Below are 18,532 nucleotides of genomic sequence, written 5' to 3' on the forward strand. Positions count from 1 at the left end.
GTACATGCCTGCATTTCGACAACTTGGCAGGGGACATCCTTCTTGGTAGCATTGCTTCACTATGTCACCTTGTGGGTACACTCTAAAAGGTTGCCTGAGCGCATATCGTCTCTCATATACTCGACATGGTACAGGAATTTTGGATTCATGCACAGGTTCCCAATTGTGGCTCTTTGTCTGTCATTCCGTTGGGATGGTGCTAAGGTAGAAGTTGTCCACTTGCTCCTCTACAGTGTGGAGGGTGAGGAGTGTGTGTGTCCGTGTGTGTGTGTCCGTGTCCGTGTGTGTGTGTGTGTCCGTGTGTGTGTGTCCGTGTGTGTGTGTCCGTGTGAATCCATGTGTGTATGTGTGTCCCTGTGTGTCCCGTAAGGGGTTGAGACTGTCAGGTCACATTCCACCTACAGGGAGTCAGAGAAACTAGGTGTGGGTCATGAGTGAAACCGATAGTTGTCCCTGATTGGACAACTAATGGTTGTTTGAATGGTGCAGATCCCAACCATTGGTGGGCTTGGACTTTCCTCCAGGCTGGACTTTGGATAAGAGGAGGATTTCTGCAGCCATTTCTTCAGACCAGCATTGGAGCCAAGAATCCCTCAGACAAATAGCCAGCTGAAGATCCATAGAAGACTCCCAACGAGGTCTGCCATCCTTTCCTGTGTCTGGCCCAGTGAAGCCCTGTTGGACTACCTGATCTCTGAAGACCCTGAGCAGTGTATCAGCCCTTGGACTTGTGGTACCAATTAGTCTATGTCTTCTCGAGGATCCAGCCATCCTGAGCCATCGAAAGTGTCCCTGGGCCACCTGGTGGACTGACCACTCTCCCATGGTCTACCTCACCAGAAACATTGCCATTCTGTGATTGCACCCAGAACTTCGATGGTCACCAGCTTGTGGTACAAGTCATGTTCCATGTGAATTCCAGCATCCCAGCATCAAGGGATCCTGTCCTACAGAAGCTTCTTCAAACACGACTAGAAGAATGCCTGCCGTCAACCTGTGTGAAGTTTCCATCGCTGGAACTTGTCTTCCCTTGTCCTGTAAAGTGTCCTGGCCAGGCCTGCATTGGTGAATATTGAATTTCTTCATCGCCAGGGGTTGCATTGTGCAGCTGGACCAGACAGGAGGAATCTTTCCATCCCACGCTACTGGGCACCTCACACCAGAAACAACACCGGGAAATCCAACCTCCTGTGACTCCCAGTCAACCCATCAAGTCATCTGGGAGAATTGGAGTCAGGTGGGTTAGTAAATGCAAACCATGACCCCCCCTCCTCCATAGGATAACATTGGGAACCAGTCATTTTGTATCCTAATCTTCCATTCCACTGCTTTTTGGTGTCAAACCTGGGTAGTATTTTCTGAAAATTAAGAACAAAATGTACTTACTTAGCAGCCTTGCTGAATATCTTTGAACAATCACCAACACAAGTAAATTAGGACTTTCATATGGGACTACATTCTGTGGGTGGGGGAATTATGGCTCATGTGACCTTTGGGCGCAAGGCCCCGTCCTTCTCAGGGATTGGACTGCTGAAGTCAGGAACATTCACTTGTGACTTGGTTCCATCTTTACTGCATTAATTTACTTCTCATGTTTTGATTATGCCATTTTAATGTAGTTTAAGAACTAATAGTGAATGTATATTTGTTTATTATTGGGTATTGTGTGATAGTATCACCTACAAGTTTCATTTTTGTGTGTTTAGAAGGCCTAGAATAAATATTGTATTTTTTTACGTACCTGTCTAAATTGAATTATTGTGTATCACATTGTGTTAACTCATTGAGGACCCCAACCCCACTCACACTCTTCTGTGAATAGCCTTAATTGCTCTCCACATTTACCTTGATTGGTTTTGGCTAACCTCACAGAGTTCCCTGTTCACTATAACTATGGTGGCTTTCTAAAATCAATCCACCAGGTCAGATTCTAGAAATCCAGCTTAAGACCTTTTCAAATTTTCATAAAAGCACAGAAGAAAAAGACAATGCTGCCCAAAAATTCAGGATGATTTAGAGAAGTTTTCTTCACTGAAAAATAAACAGAATAAGATCCAATATCCCTACCACCTTCATACCCTCCAATCAACTGCGGGAGTCAAACAGATTCTTTTTCTCTCACCGTCACTGCTTTTCAAAGCACAGACATCATCATCCCCTTTGTCTCCTTGAAAACCTCCAAAGCTCAGAACAGTCCTTGCTCTTCCCATTTGATTAAAACCCTACTTCCTCCCTTGGCCAACAGCAGACGTCTTCAAACTGCATCTTAACAGGATCCATCACCCGGTCACTCAAAAAAGCAACTTTTATACCTCTTATGAAATAATCTAACCTGAATAAAAGCCTCATATAACTATGACACAGAACTAACCTTCCCTTAGTGCTCTAGATCATTGAGTGCATAATAATAAAACCACTCTAGTGCCCGTTTGCATATGGGCCTAAGGCGCTTTATAAATGTTAAAATAAATAAATAAACTCACGGAATAGAGCAGGTACACCACCCTTAAGTACAAAAAACGATCTGGCTTTAGACTATTCATAAGCACAGAAAATAAACTACTGGATGACAGAGAAACAATCCTTGGGAAAATGAAGGGCAAGAAACCAGTTGCATTCCTGCTACTTAACCTATTGACAGCCTACAATATACGCTGGACCGCCATATCCTGTTGACCAGATTCAAAGAGAACATGGGAAGTAAAGATACATTCCAAAATGGATATCATTGATCGACAGATCAGTGCAAGTGAAATTAGAACCCTTCCAGTTTAAAACTGTTTCCCAACCTTAGGAATACTGCAGGGATAGTCACGTTCCCCACAGCTCTTTAATGCCTTCATCCATCCCCTGGCACACTTCATTGACCCTTTTAACATCCCTTTCACCATTTACGCTGATGACAACCAAGCCTCTGTTTTTCTGGACTATACACCTGCACACACAGAGGCTGCCAAAGCATCTCTCCCTTCATGCAACTCACCCATCAAGGGATGTCTACAAATTGCCTCTGCCTAAATACAACCAAAACAGAATTATTCATGTTTGGCCTCCAACCCCAGGTATTGGCGATACCCAAAATATGAGCCACTGCATTAGGTCCCTGCCATTAGCAGTCAGAAAAGCATGCAACCTGGCAATCATTTTCTACCAAATCATATCATTCAGCCCTGTAATAGCAGAATGGCAGGAATGTCAAAAATCGTTCACCTTCAACTACACTAGCTCAGACATTCTGCCAGGCCTGGCATTGCAACACAAATGAGTGATGATCCAGTTTCTTGTCCTGTCTAAAATTGACTACTGTAATATGATGTACCTGTCCGCTCTAAAGAAATAAATTGTATACTCCAAGGAATTAAAAAACAAGCTGCCCACAAGTGATCTCCGCTCCTTACACTGGCTTACCATGCAACAAATAACTTAAGTCTTATTCATCACCCCATAAGACCACCTACTCTCAAGCCCTCGAAGTACCTGTCCAAGAATCTAAACAAATAAGCACCTCCAGTTAGCCACCCAAGATTAATTTATTGGTCAGAGTTAAAGTAAGACATCTGGTGATCAAGAGGAAATAACTCTGCACCAACCACCACAGCCACCTCAATCAGTAACCAGGCTGTTTAAAATTCTGCAAGAACTTGAAAAGGTTTTTTTTATTTGTTTTATTTTTTATTTAGCTTGAAAATGTTGCTCGTCCGGGAAGCTTTTGCCACTAAGCCCTCCCACCCCTAAATTCAGTTGACACTACACCAGTGATCTGACTCAATGAAAGTCGATCCTTGTCTCAAACAGTTTAGCACTTACTTTGTCTCTTCCTTCACCAGCCTAGCTAGACACCTGACGCCAGCACTCTATGTTCATTCTTGTTGTAAAGTAATTACATATGTCAGTCAAATTTCCTTTATTCAAAAATTATTGAATTAAGCATATACACACAAATAAAAATATACAAAATAATAAAAACAGTTCATAAGTTTAAAAAAAAACAATAATGAAAATATAACTCATTATCAATGTCATTCTAATTCTCATAGCGGATACTAGATAGCATTCAAGAACCCACCATGGAGACAGGTATTTTGCCTCTAAAAGAAAGCATAATACTGATCTATATTGTGTAAAATGTAGGCCTTTAAGAGTGGTTTTAAATACCTAGCTTTGGGAACAGCATAGGAGGGACGGAAAAACAATGTGTGTGATATTTTGGTCTTCTAATTGGTTACAGTGGAAGGACTTGCATCCATTCTGTAACAAAAGGCAGTTGATTCATGCAAATCCATGTAATATATAATCTATAAAGTAGGTTTGACACATTTATTTATTTATTTCTCATAAGGCGCTACATACCTGTCACGCCTCACAGCGCTCCAAGAGAAGGGTGAGAGAGAAGAAGCCACTGTGAGTAAATAGAAATTCTATTCAGGTAGATTAAAAAGCAATGTCTTCACATGTTTCTTAAAGATAGAAACCGATTGAGATGTTTTAATGTTCACAGGCAGAGCATTCCATTCATGTGGAGCATTAATTTAAAAGCTGCATTCGCCAAAGTTTTTTTAGAGAGTTCTCGGCTGATTGGAACATAGGCCAAGTAGTTTAGGAAATCATTCTTATCATTTAAGTGCAATGGAAAAGTCCTAACTGATGGCTTTAAATAACAAGAAGCCATGAATAGAGAACCATAGATTTACATATTTACATTTTTTGAAAGGATCTTAATGTCAGAGGTTACTTGTGTAGGATCAAGACAGTACTCTATTAAACCTACACAAGTAAATAAACTCTTCACAAAGCTAAGCTACTTCAAAGTTCAAAGTTTTGCAATTCACTAATGCCAATACATCCATTGCAATTTGGCGATTCAGAATAGCCCCATCATTCAACGACATTGGACATGTCATATGAAATCGGATAGAGCTGAGATAGTAGATATAATAAGTCACTGGCTGTCAAATTCCTAATACCCAACAGTTGACAGAAAACTGTTGCTAAAGTACAAAAAGGGATATTAAATGTGAAAGTGCCCAAAATCCCCTTGCATACCTGACCTTGCCGCAACATTTAGCCTCAAATTTTGAGAGCCACTATATTGACCCGCTTCCATACTATTTGATAAAACACAAAACTTCACCTGCATATTATTTAAATTGAGTTTCCAATCTCTCAACATATTGCATTCATTCTTACATGAAAGCCTTAGACCCAAATAGTGAACATCCTGGACTATTTCTAAGGGATGATTGTCAATAGAAGAATTACCAGACTTTGTTTTCTTTTTATGGTAATGAATCATTACTTGGGAATTAACAATATTCATTGTCATTCTTCGAAGACTCATACAATAATTAAATGCCTTTAGCAATGCTTGTTGTGCGGCTGGAGTACGTCCTAATAAGACAGCATTATCTGCATATCACAAATGTGAAAAGTAACTACCAATCATCATCGGCATATCCAGTTCATGTAAGAGCAAGAAATCTTTCAAGGCAGTCAAATAAAGATTACAAGGAAGTGGTGCCAACACACAGCCTTGTTTTACACCTTGGTAAATAGGAAAGGGATTCGTTTTTTTCCCCATTTTCCCCATATATAACAGAAAGCCTCAGTGTGAGTGTGAAGTTGGACAAAAAAATTACGCACTTCATTAATAATGTCCTATTTCGTCAGAATATCCCATAATAATGGCTTGCCAATATTATCAAATACCATGGATAGGTCCCGGATTGCTAGGAAAAGACACACACTCTCTACACAGTATGTATCCACAATCAATGCCATGTTAATGCATTGATCTACAGTTCCTTGCAATTGGCAAAAGTCTAACTGTATCAGATAAAAATTACATTCTGATCCAGGAGACCAATTTCTTAAGAGGAAATCAGCCCCACAGTTTTAGGGAAACATCTGATAGAGAAGCAGGCCTGTAGGATTTTGGAGTACCACAATTACCTTTCTTAAAGATTAGAATTACAGTAGAGCTTAGTCAAATCAATGGTAAAATCCAAGTAGACAAAATAGCCCTATGGACATTGCATAATAGTTTAGCCCATAGTGCAGCATTCGATTTATAGAAGTCTCTGGGTACATTATCAGACACAGGTGCATTCAAGGGAGCTAATTGGCTTGTATGACTGGATTATGTCTCTACTGTAACATTCTGTGCTAAACTCATTATTAGAATAGCAATTTCGATAGGGGGAAAAATGAGTCGGGGAATCAAAGGCATAAGGCTTTCAATAATAATGAAACCAGGTATCACTAGAGATATTGTCCTGTAGGTCATCAGTTACACTATTTGTAGCAGATCATGTAGAAACCATCCTCCAATACATTCTTGTGTCTATCTATATTAGAGGAATGAAATACGTCCCATAGCTCCTTTTTCCCTGAATTCTTTGACTTGGTCACATTTGAATAACATATTTTTCTAGCTGCCTTAATATTTATGTCTTGAGTTCTTATGCTTTATCTGCATTAAAAGATTATATTTTGCCATCATACATTCCTTATAGAAGCAAGTCTTACCTGTCAAATCCCAAGAATTATATTTACGAGGGCCTATAATAACAGAACTCAGTTTCATTTAATGAGCTAAATGTGCCTAATTATGTCTGGAGACAAATCATCCAAAAGACATATGTTTTTATCTGTACCCTCCTTAAAGATTTATCACAGCTATATATGCGTGTGTTCTTCAGAACCCTTACATTTTCTTCTATTATTACTAGGAGTTACATGTCTATTTTGAAGGAGGTTAGTGCACAGTCATTAAGCCTCGAACACATTCATTGCAGATAGTTGATAATAATTGCTTTCAGTCTCAAAATCACTTTAAAATTCAAGATTTTAGACCAATTCTCCAATCTACATACAACATAATCAATTGGTATACAGTAGTCACTATAAAGGTACCTCTTACCAGTGAGTCAGTAGTAAAATTACCAATCAATATGCATAATTTAGATTCAAACAAAAATGTAACCAATTTCTTACCCTGTTTGTTAGTAAAAAATGAAAACATTTTAAAAATTGGTATCCTCCATATTCTTCATAGTCAAGGTCTTTTAATGCTGAAGATCCAATCCATGTTAACAATACACTCTTCCTCTTTACTACCTCAGGATAAACAACTAATGAAGAATATATGTCTTTCAATTCATCTATTAGGAAAGTGTTATGTAGATAATTGTAGAAATAAAAAATAAGAGTTCTACTATCTTCCGTGGATCTAATAGACAATACCTGAATTTGATCTGTTGATTGAGACAGGGCAGCTACATGGATTCTTAAAGAGGTCTTAACAAAAGCTATAAATCCTCCCAGATTATAACCTCTAACAGAAACAGCAGGTAAAGTAAAAGTAGTCTAACCCTCAAGTAAGACTTCACCAGTAAGCCATGCTTCTTGCATTAAAACAATACCAACATTTGACACAACTATATTCTAGTCAGGACTCACCATTTTATTTTTCAAGCCTGCAATATTCCATGAAAAGAACATCAATTTCGCCCCTGTCATTCTGGGAGTAAACGGGATTTGTAAAGAACTATGCTTGAAGAGAAGGCAATATGAGTTTATACCATTCCGTCCTCCCTCTCCCAATAACGTAGTTTTTATATGTATACCTTTATCCTCCATGCTAGTTATACAATCAGATTCTTTAGGAAAGTGTGTCTTTACAGAGAAATCTGAGGGGTGTCATTCCATAGTAATAAGATCTTCAGCTGGCTGCAGTGCTTTATCTCCTACCAATGGACCCTGTGATTGAGATATGGTGAACAACTGCTTCCTCCATTGTTTTGTGGAATCTTTAGGTACAAAAGTTGTAAATTCAGTTGCCAAAAGACCATATATCACAGACACTTCCCTTAATTGTATTTATATATAATCAAAGGCAGAACTCATGCAATCAGAAAAGTGTTCTACATTCTTAATATCAGACGTAATAACTGTGTGACACCCTCTTACATGACTGACCCAATGTATGACCTTGTTAAGTAAAGAGAATGGGACCTTTTGACAACTTGGGACCCCTTACATATTCAAACAGAGGTTCACAAGTGGACATATGATCAGATGATTGGTCCGCATGATTCAATGATGACAAAAATATAGATTTTTTAGGCCCCATTCTACTAATATTAATTCTAGTCTTTGGAATAACAGATTTAGACATGGTATTTGATTTACAATCTGTTATAACTGTCAACAAATGAGATAAAATAGGTTCCCTCGCCAGGGATTTTTCAAGTGCAACATTAGAACATTTAGGGGGCACAGTTAGTTATTTGTAATTCCCTATAGGATTTCATGTTAGAGATTTATTATTGTGTGGAAATACATCTGACAATAGTTCTGCAAGTTCAGGAAACAACATTTTTCCAGCTGAGAAATCTTTATGATGTTGAAATTCAAATGTTAAGTTTAAAACTGTCTCCTTAATAGTTGAAAGTTGAGTTTGCAGGCATGTAATCAGCCCATTTAAATTATTAAAAGATAAACCCAAAGAATGTACAAAATGTTTATATACTCTGTTGTCTACATCCTTAACGAAATGCATATTTATATGAATCAAGTGTGAGGGTTGCCAAGTCTGGTATACTGCCTCAGTATTTGCCACATTAAATCGAGCTTGTAAATGATCACTTGTTTATGTAATCATAGGCAGGAGCATACAGGACTCAACAGTGGCACTAGAGTGAGACAAATATCCACCAGTGGTGTATATCTATTAAATGAGTTAACATAATCTGTTATCAAAATGTGTTTGGCACTATTTGCATTCCTTGAAGATTGAGTTACTATAGCGAAAGGAGAATCATTACAGTCATTTACCAGAAATCTATGAATATCACAGGGAATACACAAGGAGCGATGACCAAATTGATCAGGTTTCCTTGATATCTCATAAGCAAGGAGTTCATCTACTTATTTTCCTTTAGAGACCACTGGTAGTATTGGAATTAGGCTTGGAGGTACAATTTCCTTTTCAGGAACAATAGCCATAATATTACAAACAGGCAATAGATCAATATGCAGCAAGGTACGAGGTTGAAGCATACCATCCAGATTAGCCGTGTTAACTGTGCAACAATATATTTAGAGACCACTCTTACATGGGGAGTTTGTCCCCTCACCACAAGATACAATTTATTTTTGTTCAGGCTAGCCCTGTCTATGACTCATAGAGCCACATAGATACTTCCCCCTGTGCCATGAACAAGTCAAGAACCAGGCTGGGATAGACAAAGAATATATATTTATTAATAATAGGCTCAATTAATATGTTCACCAACTAATTGCACATGCCACCTTCTTTGTGTCACAAAACAAAGCTTCAATACAAAAACATGCTTAATTTGGCATTTCACTTTTGGGTCTTGTGTACATGGAACACAGGCCAAATAAACAGTTCAAACCTCCTGTCCCTAAGACACCTTTATGTCAAAATTAAACAATAACTTAGAACATTAAAAAGTCATGAACATTAGCATTCCTTGATAAGGTTGAGATTTAAATCAAAGGCAACATTTGTCTGTTTTCAAAAGCAATTTCACACATGCAGCGCTTTGTATGTATAATTTCCCTGCACACTTAAAAATGTTAGCAGTTTTGAAATCACAACAGACTTTTGATAATACTTTGGATTGATAGAACCCTTCTTCCTTCGTCACCTTGAAGCAATACATCTCTCTTCTATTAGGGTCTCTTTTCCACTCTCAGGAGAGAGTGTGCATCTTTCCATTAGGAATTACACTTTTATTCATTCAGCACCTCTCTGCTTAAAGTCCAGGTCTGAGGAATGGGGACAGGATTTTCATTTTTAGATAAGGACACCCCTTTTCCTTTAGGGAAGTCTGGGATTGACAAGCAAAATAAGTGTACCCGATTACATTTGCAGACTAAAATTTTTAAAGTACATTGGGAAAGAAATGTGTTATTTCAAACGTTAACAAATCACCCTCTGGTATTTGGCTATAGGGGAATTAATTGAATCAGTATTTATCAAATATACTAAGGAGCAACTTCCATATCCCAAACCATTAACTAAAGGGATGGTATTAAATCAAATACATCTCTGTGTTTGGCACTCAAGAAAAGACATCAGCGTTTCAGGTCCATCACTTGGGGAGGCACAAGGATCAGGTTAGGCACTTTGGTCAAGGAAAGTCACTAGCATTCATCCCTCTGTTCTGGTCTCCTTTGCTAAAATCCCAGCCTCTTTATTCTTTCCCAATTGCTGTCACCCAGGCAGTGTTATACCACCATCCAACTTTTAATTGTTGCACCCAGATGATGTTTAGGTAGCTGTCCTGGTAAGATTCTAGTCGGTCACCCTCTTTCAGTATTCACCCAGATGATTTATAGGCAGTTCTCCCCACTCCCATTGTGTGAGACCTTTTTACCCTCTAAGCCACACCTCCTAAATAATAAAATCAGGAGGTAACGTATTAGCCATGAATTTTCATTGGACCCCTATGGTTCACTTCTTCCCAAGGCCCAGCACCTCTCTATGGATAGGCCTTTGGAGTGATGAAGTTGAATTCATGGGAAGGATGAACCCAGCCACTGGAGTCTTCATTGTACACTTTTACATGTTTCACCTTAAAAGTTATTACATGACAAAAATGGACATTTTACAAATAGACATAACAACATCTATATTTTTGGGTTCCTCTAATTATGGCAGATTTGTTAAAATTACCCCCATTTCAGCAGGAAGTTAGAGGTCCGACTATTGGGTTTTCCCAGTTTACTCACAAATAATAAAAGCTATTATCACCAAACTTTACATGATCCATTAAGCGATAATTGCCCCAACTTTTGGTCTTGTGAAATTTTCTGGGTAGCTAGAATCACATTTTAGGTTCCAGCAGGGTTTCCTGTCCCTGATCTCTGTGCACAGAAAAATGACATGTTTTCTACAAGCATTCAAATCTCACATGGCTTTCCATATTGTGTGAAAATACTGGTGCATTGCACACAAAAAATATTGAAATATTCTATTTGGAATGAGCTCCCCTTAGTTGCTTCCTCTCCTCAGTTCTTCATAGTCCAGGGACTTAGCAGGGTAGTACCTATAGGGAACTTTGCTAATTGCATTTGGGGGAAGCTGTATACTCACTTTGAAATATTCTTTAAGGCACAGATTCAGAATGGCCGTGTGTGAGCTTTCAAAGAACTTCCTGTTGGCCTCCCCTCCCTCTCCGAAAGCTAGTCTGCTCCAGAAAATATTATCCTCATGGATAGCACCTAATTCTCCAGGTAATGCCCATGCTCAGCACTCATCCATTTGGAACTGGTGCTATCCTTTCCTGCAGCTTTTGATTGTGGAGTGAGTGTTATTTTCTGTGTTTTTCACTTTGTAAGATTGGAATTATTTGCATGTGTTGTCATTAAATAGGTCACACTTTTTGATTGGTCCAATTTTTTATTTGCTAGCTTAATAATTAGACATTCCCATAAAATACACCCCCAATTCTAATAGGTGAATCATAATTTCTATATATGTGAAAAGAAAGAGGGAATGGGGGCTACGAGCACTCACACATTAGAATGCAGAAATCATTTTTATTTATTGTTCATTTGTCAGCACTTATATATCAAGTAAATTGTGTTTCAAAGAGCCCGCAGGGCAACAGGGAGGGAACATGGGAATGTAAGGCAAATATGACAATGAAAGAGACCTAGGCCTTGTGAGCTTTCAGAGCGTGCAAGTGCTTCTGTGTTCCATCATAGCGACATGCCACATTAGTGAAATGTAGATTTCTGGGATTCCCCCATCCTAGACAGATGTCTGGACATGTGGCAGGAATATGTATGAGAATGTTTCATAAAGTTATTCATATTTATCATTTGTGCTTTTAAAGTAATGAAAGGGATTCATGCTGAGGCCTGCCCTCAGCTTATAATTGGTCAGGATCTGCTGACAAGGTCCTCCCTTGTTTGTTTTTCCATTAGGCTGACCATCTGATTGATTTTTATGAGGAACCGAGGTCCAAAGGTGACACATTAAGTGAAATAATTGGATTTTGAAGCTGGGCAATAGGAGAACTGGCTTGATTTTTATCAGGTAAGCATACCATATTTCAGACTCTATTGTTATGTTAAGCTGTATTTATAATGAATATCATGCCCTTAGATGAATTTGCAAGGTTGGGGGGGGGGCTCATTAAGTTGGAGGTCTGGTCCACATGACCCTTTGAATTCCGAACCAATGTGTTTTCAGGGTAACAAATAATACATTTTGCCACTTCAGATGAACCAAGGCAATTCTCATGGAATTCATAATCCTACCCGCACAACAAGACTAAAACAGAAGAAATGACTTTGTTGGGGATTTCACTGGAGAGCTAATCAGCATTGCCCAAAGACCACTGAGAACATCATATGATTGTATATGCATGAAAGGCTTGCTCACTTCTTTTATACCAACAAAGTATAAGCCATTCTTATGAAATAGTTTTCAGTGACTTTACTCTTTCATCAGATAAACTGTTTTGCAGACATATGTTATCCTATAGGCAAACGTCTCAAACTGTTCAATTCATCCTGTCACTTGTGTTCCTGTGATAGATTGTTTCTGCCCAATACTAAAAATGCACGGTAATGGAAAGTTACCAGGTTGACATATGCACCTACGTTGACTTCAATCAAATTGTATGCGCTTGCATTCTTTTGTTAAAGAAGACTCATTTTCGATCTCAATGTGATTAAACATCTAATTCAGGATGGTTGAAGGTCCATTTTGACTATTAAAATTACCTCACAACCTCAAATGGTGATTCATTCAAAAAACCTCAACTAGTGTCTCATCAGGAGGTTTCCTTGGCACATTTCATGCAGCAAACTATTTACATCTAAAAAGAACAGAAAAATATAAAATCAAACTATGTGATTGTCGTGGGATACTTTCAGACTCACAATAGCTATATATCAGATTATTTACATGGGACGCTGTTGTGTGGCTACAAGATGGCCACCTCCAACACCACCTATAATCCTTGATAATCCTTTTCGTGGAGTAATGCATCTGAAAACATTGGCGGAACAGAGGCATTAACAAACTACCTTCTCCTGGCCCCCTTGCCGTAATGCCGAAATATCTGCAGGAGCACTGGAGGTGCCGTAGCTTTGACTGGGATGGGCCTGTCCCCCGATGCCGAGCATTGCAGCTGCCAGCGGGGAGGCCATATTTGGACGCATGCAAGCCAGGACCCATGTTGTCCTTCAGCTCCTCGGGCATGTGTTGACACACCCGTGCTGTAGACCAGACACCAGCCTTGTGCTCCTCTGCTCCCCCTGGAACCTCCTGACGTGGACCGCTAACTGTGCACCGTGAGCTGTACTTGATCCATCTCCTGCTCTTACAGCATCAAGCACAGCTGCTACCGTTGGGGAGCTTTGGCCCGGACATATACCACCACAGGGGGCTGGGTGTGCCGCTCCACTAGCAGCCAGGACCTGTGCTGTCCCCCAGATCCTCAAACATGTGAGCACATGCCTATGCTGCAGTCTTGGTGCCTGCCTTGTGCTCCTCTTCTAGCTCTGGAACCTCCTGCCTTGGTCTGATAATTGAGCACCACTGCCCGAGCAGGGCATGGGCCAGTGCCCTCTGTCTCTTTGGGTTCCTCTGCTGTGATGGGTGTCAGACCCCCTGGGGACCACAGACCCAGTCCAGACAACTCCACACCTACTTGGACTGCACATTAGGCTGCACAATGCCACCTCACATCTGGCCGGGCTGGGGGGAGCGCCATTCCTTCTTTGGCTCCGGCAGGAGCCTCCCGAAGGAATAATCACGCTGGTAAAGTAGAGGGCCCCACCCCCATGGGGCTGCTCCAGATCCAACCTCTGTTTTCACTGCATCAGCAATTCTGCTTCGTGGACTGTCCTGCCCACCATTACCTACCTTCTGGACAACCCCAGGGGGCCACATGCTCACTTTCCTGTCCCTCTCCTACTGACGCCGGCAGCCTGCCCCCTGGGCTGCCCCGCCCCTGCTAAGATCTGCAGGCTCCTGATAACCCCAAGACCAGCCGCAGAGCCAACTCCATTGCTCCTACCTCTGCACCATTCTAGTGCAGGGCTCCCCTGGCATGGCTCCCCCCGTTGCTCTCTGACGGCGGCACACCTACTATGCAACATAATGGGGTATAATAAAAAAAAGCCAAAATTGAGCAATTTGCAGGCCAGGACAAGGCCTCCCCCCTCCTGCTTCACCTTCAACCTCCTGGGTGGTGGACGCGTCCATCCTGAACCAAAAATTGCTTGCCCTAGAAATAGCACAGACAACATAGGGGCCAAAATCGAAATGCTGAAATGCAGAGTGGAGACATCCGCAATTCAAATCGAAAAACTGTAGGCGTATGACTGATGCGGAGCACCAGATTGGGCCAAATGAAGACAGGACAATCTCTGCAGAGAGAGTTTGAGGCACTACAACAAGCAGTTAAAAGGGTGGAGGCCAAGAATGATGACCTAGAGGGTACGTCACGGAGGAATAATATTCACATTGTGGGGGTCCCTGAATCCACCAACATCGAAGTGTTTGTAAAGAAGCTTTTTTTTTTTACATACTCGACCACCCTCCACTTTCTAATATGTTCTTAATTGAGAGAGCCCATTACTCTCTGGCCCCTAATCTGCCCCCTGGCACACCTGACAGAACCATCATCGCCAGAACCCTTAACTACAGGGATAGAAACACTCTGCTCAGGGCAGCCAGAGACAAGGGCGAATTGAGATTCGGATTGGCAATCCTCAGACTGTTCCCAGACTTTAGCCCCTTAGTACAAGAACAGAGGAAGATGTTCCAAGCAGTTAAGAACAAACTCAGGCAGAAAAACATACATTATATCATGATGTTCCCTGCCAATCTCTGTGTAGTCCGGAATGGCAAGTCATGGTTCTTTACAAACCCGTCAAATGCAGACAGCTTCATCTCTGGACTACCAGATCCCACTGAGAACCATGCGGACCCTAATCGTTGACAGCCACACCTCCACTGCTTCTGGTTAAGCTACCAAAAAACATAACTGGGACCATGTGCCACATCTGCCAACACTCCTGGATGGGTAGTCACCTTGTTAGCCTCACAACAGTTGAGTACCTTCGGTTATAGCTGGTCACTTGTGCCTTGCAACCGTGACCCGAACTACGAACAGCACCCATGGACACTTGACCCCCAGTTGAAGTATAAAGATCTCCCTAGGTTTTTGCTGGCACTTGAATCCCAAAAAATGATGTAACTATGCTACGAGTGGATGAACATTAAGATGCAATTGTTGTTGGTTTTACGAGCTGTGTGGTCACGTCCAGCATGCCAATTGACGCAGCCACTGTGTTTTGATACTTAAGTTGTTTTTCAGTTTTTTTTCTTTCTGGGCGGTGGGTACAATGCTGGTAGGTTCCTGTTTCTGGCATGGGTGGGGGTGGGTGTTATGTTCACGGTGCAAATGTGATTATGGTTTAACACTACAGCTGCACATGGAGGGGAGGTATTGGGGCCCTCCCTTGAGCTGACTGGAGCAGAGATTATGCCTGTACCTGGGAATCTATAATTTTGACCATTATTTACATGGGAGCAGCGGTTGATCCCCTAACTATAATGTCCTGGAATATCAGGGGTATTACCAATAACACAAAACTTCGTTTGGTAGTTAAGCATGCTAAGCTGCACAAAGTAAATGTGCTGTGCCTGCAGGAGACACACCTTATGAGAGATGCTACGCTCCCATTAGCCAAGGGTTGGGGAATACACAGATACGGCTCCCCCTACTCATCCCAGTCCAGAGGAGTTGTGATCAATATACACCAATCCCTTAAGTTCCATCTGCATGACAAGATACAGGAAACGGAAGGGCGATATATCTTGCTTGCTGGGCAATGCTTGGGTTCTAAAATACTGTTAATATTAATGCTCCAAACATAGATTCACCTAAGCTTTTTCATAAATGTGCTACCATGCTACATATATTTTCTCTGTATGAAATAGTTTGGGATGGGGACTTTAACATAGCAATGTCCCTAGACATGAATCAATCACTACTGCACAAAGTATACTCCCTAAGGCGGCCATAGCTTGGACCGATATTGCGGACTCTATGGGTTTAGTTGACACATGGAGGTACATGCATCCAAACGACAGAGAGTTCTCATTCTTCTCGGGGGTGCACGACAGTGCCTTCGGGGTAGACTATTTCATGCTGTCAACCCCATTGGCTAGTAACACGCTACATTCAAAAATACTACCCAGAACACTTTCGGACCATTCCCCGATTGTAGTTAAAATTACTATCTGCAAAGTAACAGACCACCACCCCGCTGGCGTCTTCATCCATGAGCCCTGGTTGATGGGGTATTCCGGGAGGACATCCAAGGGGACATCAATGAATACTCTGCGCTCAACACAGAATCAGTCCCCGACTACAGAATGGTGTAGGAGGCCTTTAAGGTGTACATGAGGGGTTGTTGCATCTCCAGAGAGGTTGGAGTACTTAAATCCCTTAGATCAACCCTATGCCATTTGGAAAGCGAGATAAAGGAGCTGGAACACAGATAGATGCAAGGCAGAGACCTGCAGACTCAGAAATTACTTGTGGATAAACTATGGGTGCATTCAGAGACCGGGGAGAGGGAGGATGTATACCTGGGGGACCCAGTGTTAGCAACAAAATAAGCTGAAGGCGGCATTCCAAGTCGTACTCTCGCTTGGGCAATCCACAAGGACAGAAACCAGGGACGGATAATAGAGATTACCGACCTGGCAGGGCGCCCTGTATGGGAGTCCAGTAAAATAAACGGAATTTTCCGGCAGTACTAGAACTTGCTATATTCTTCACAATTATCAGTCTCTCCCAGGGAAATCAGGTCATTTCTGGCCCACGCAAGCGCTGGGATGGCGGATCTGATGAATGCTCGCCAATCTACGGCAGAAATTCAGAGGGTTATTGATAATCTCCCTAGCAGCAAGGCTCCTGAACAAGATGGAATCTCTGACAAATTCTATAAAGAGTACGTAGACATCCTCGCCCCACAGCTATGCCGTATGTATGAGTTCTCTTTATCCGTGGGCCTCCTACCCAAATCCAATATGACAGCAGCTGTCATGCTTCTCCTTAAGCCCGGCATAGACCCCATCAATTGCGCATCGTACAGACCTCTGTCCCTCATCAACACAGATGATAAAATCCTAGCCAAAATGCTGGACAGTAGACTCCTTCCACATATGGGTTACGTTAGTCCTTCCTGACTTCCTGGTTTTATCCCAGGACGATCCACAGAAAACAATCTACGTCGACTCTTCACCATGATGCATAATATACATGAGAAAAACCCCATAGTTGGAGCAGCCTTAGACCCTGAAAAGGCCCTTGACTCAGTCGAATGGCCCTTCCTATTCGAAGTTTTGCATAGATCGGTCCTGGGCCTTCAGTATATCCGATGGGTCCGCTGGTTGTACACCCTCCCTCAAGCCTCAATATTGTCGAACCAATTGCTATCGGACAACATGTCCATTCTCTCCAATCCTGTTTGCCCTCATGGTTGAACCCCTGCATTCCACTCACAGAGGGGTGAAAACATACTCACATTTCTGTAATCTCACTTTATGCAGATGACATACTGCTATACATCAAAGATCCCAAACAAAACCTACAACAGCTGGTACAGGAAATAATTAAGTTTGGGGAGTTCTCTGGGTTACAAATGATCTGCTCGAAATCCGAGATACTCCCGATAACTCCAACGGCGAGCACAGCTGACATTGGTACTGAGTTCAGTTGGTGTCAGGAGAGCATGAGATATTAGGGTATGGTGGTTTCCATCTCCCTGACTAAACTCTTTAAGGTAAACTACTTGACTACCCACAAGCATTTGGAATGGAAGGTGGACATTTGGACCAGGCTCCCGCTATCTCAGGCGGCATGTCTTGCGCTGGCCAAAATGGTTGTAGTTCTTAAGATGCTGTACATATTCAGCAATGTCCCATTGGTTCCCCCCGCATGGTTCTGGAGACGCGCCCTTTCCTTATTGACCAGGCTGGTTTGGGCCGGTAAACAGGCACACATTTTGTTTGATACTCTTACACAGCCGTACATGGCCGGGGGCCTAGACTACCCCGACCTTTTTATATACTTCCTGGTGGGCACATTTGTTATGCAATATGGTGGTGGCAAACCTCCTAGGAGCTCCCGCACAACAGTCTTGAGAAAGAGGTGACCTATTCAGACGACCTAAAGGGTGCACTTTGGGGGTAACACTAGGCATATCCCTAAAGATCAAATAAAGCCCATTGATGTAACCCGCTGGGCGTGGGACTAAACTCACTCCGATACGAGCGCAAGGGGAATTACCATACTGATTATGCCATATATGCAGAGCACAGAGTTTTGCTGACCATGGAGGGGATATTTAGAACACAATTCACGAAACTGGGTGTACATACACTTGGGGATATAGTCGTGGATGGCAAGTTTATACAATGGGACTGCCTGAAGGATCGCAGTCCCTGGAATGCCGTCACTATGCT

The 18,532-nt window shown here is 41.7% G+C and overlaps 1 protein-coding gene across 20 annotated transcripts in view; it reads right to left on the reverse strand.

Annotated features, from left to right (window-relative positions):
* CTNND2 (catenin delta 2) overlaps positions 1-18,532 on the reverse strand; it is a 3,553,726-nt gene that overhangs the window by 1,883,820 nt on the left and 1,651,374 nt on the right. The window lies entirely within an intron of this gene.

This window comes from Ambystoma mexicanum, chromosome 5p (genome assembly GCF_040938575.1).
Source record: "Ambystoma mexicanum isolate Mex_15411 chromosome 5p, UKY_AmexF1_1, whole genome shotgun sequence".
Classification (NCBI taxonomy): domain Eukaryota; kingdom Metazoa; phylum Chordata; class Amphibia; order Caudata; family Ambystomatidae; genus Ambystoma; species Ambystoma mexicanum.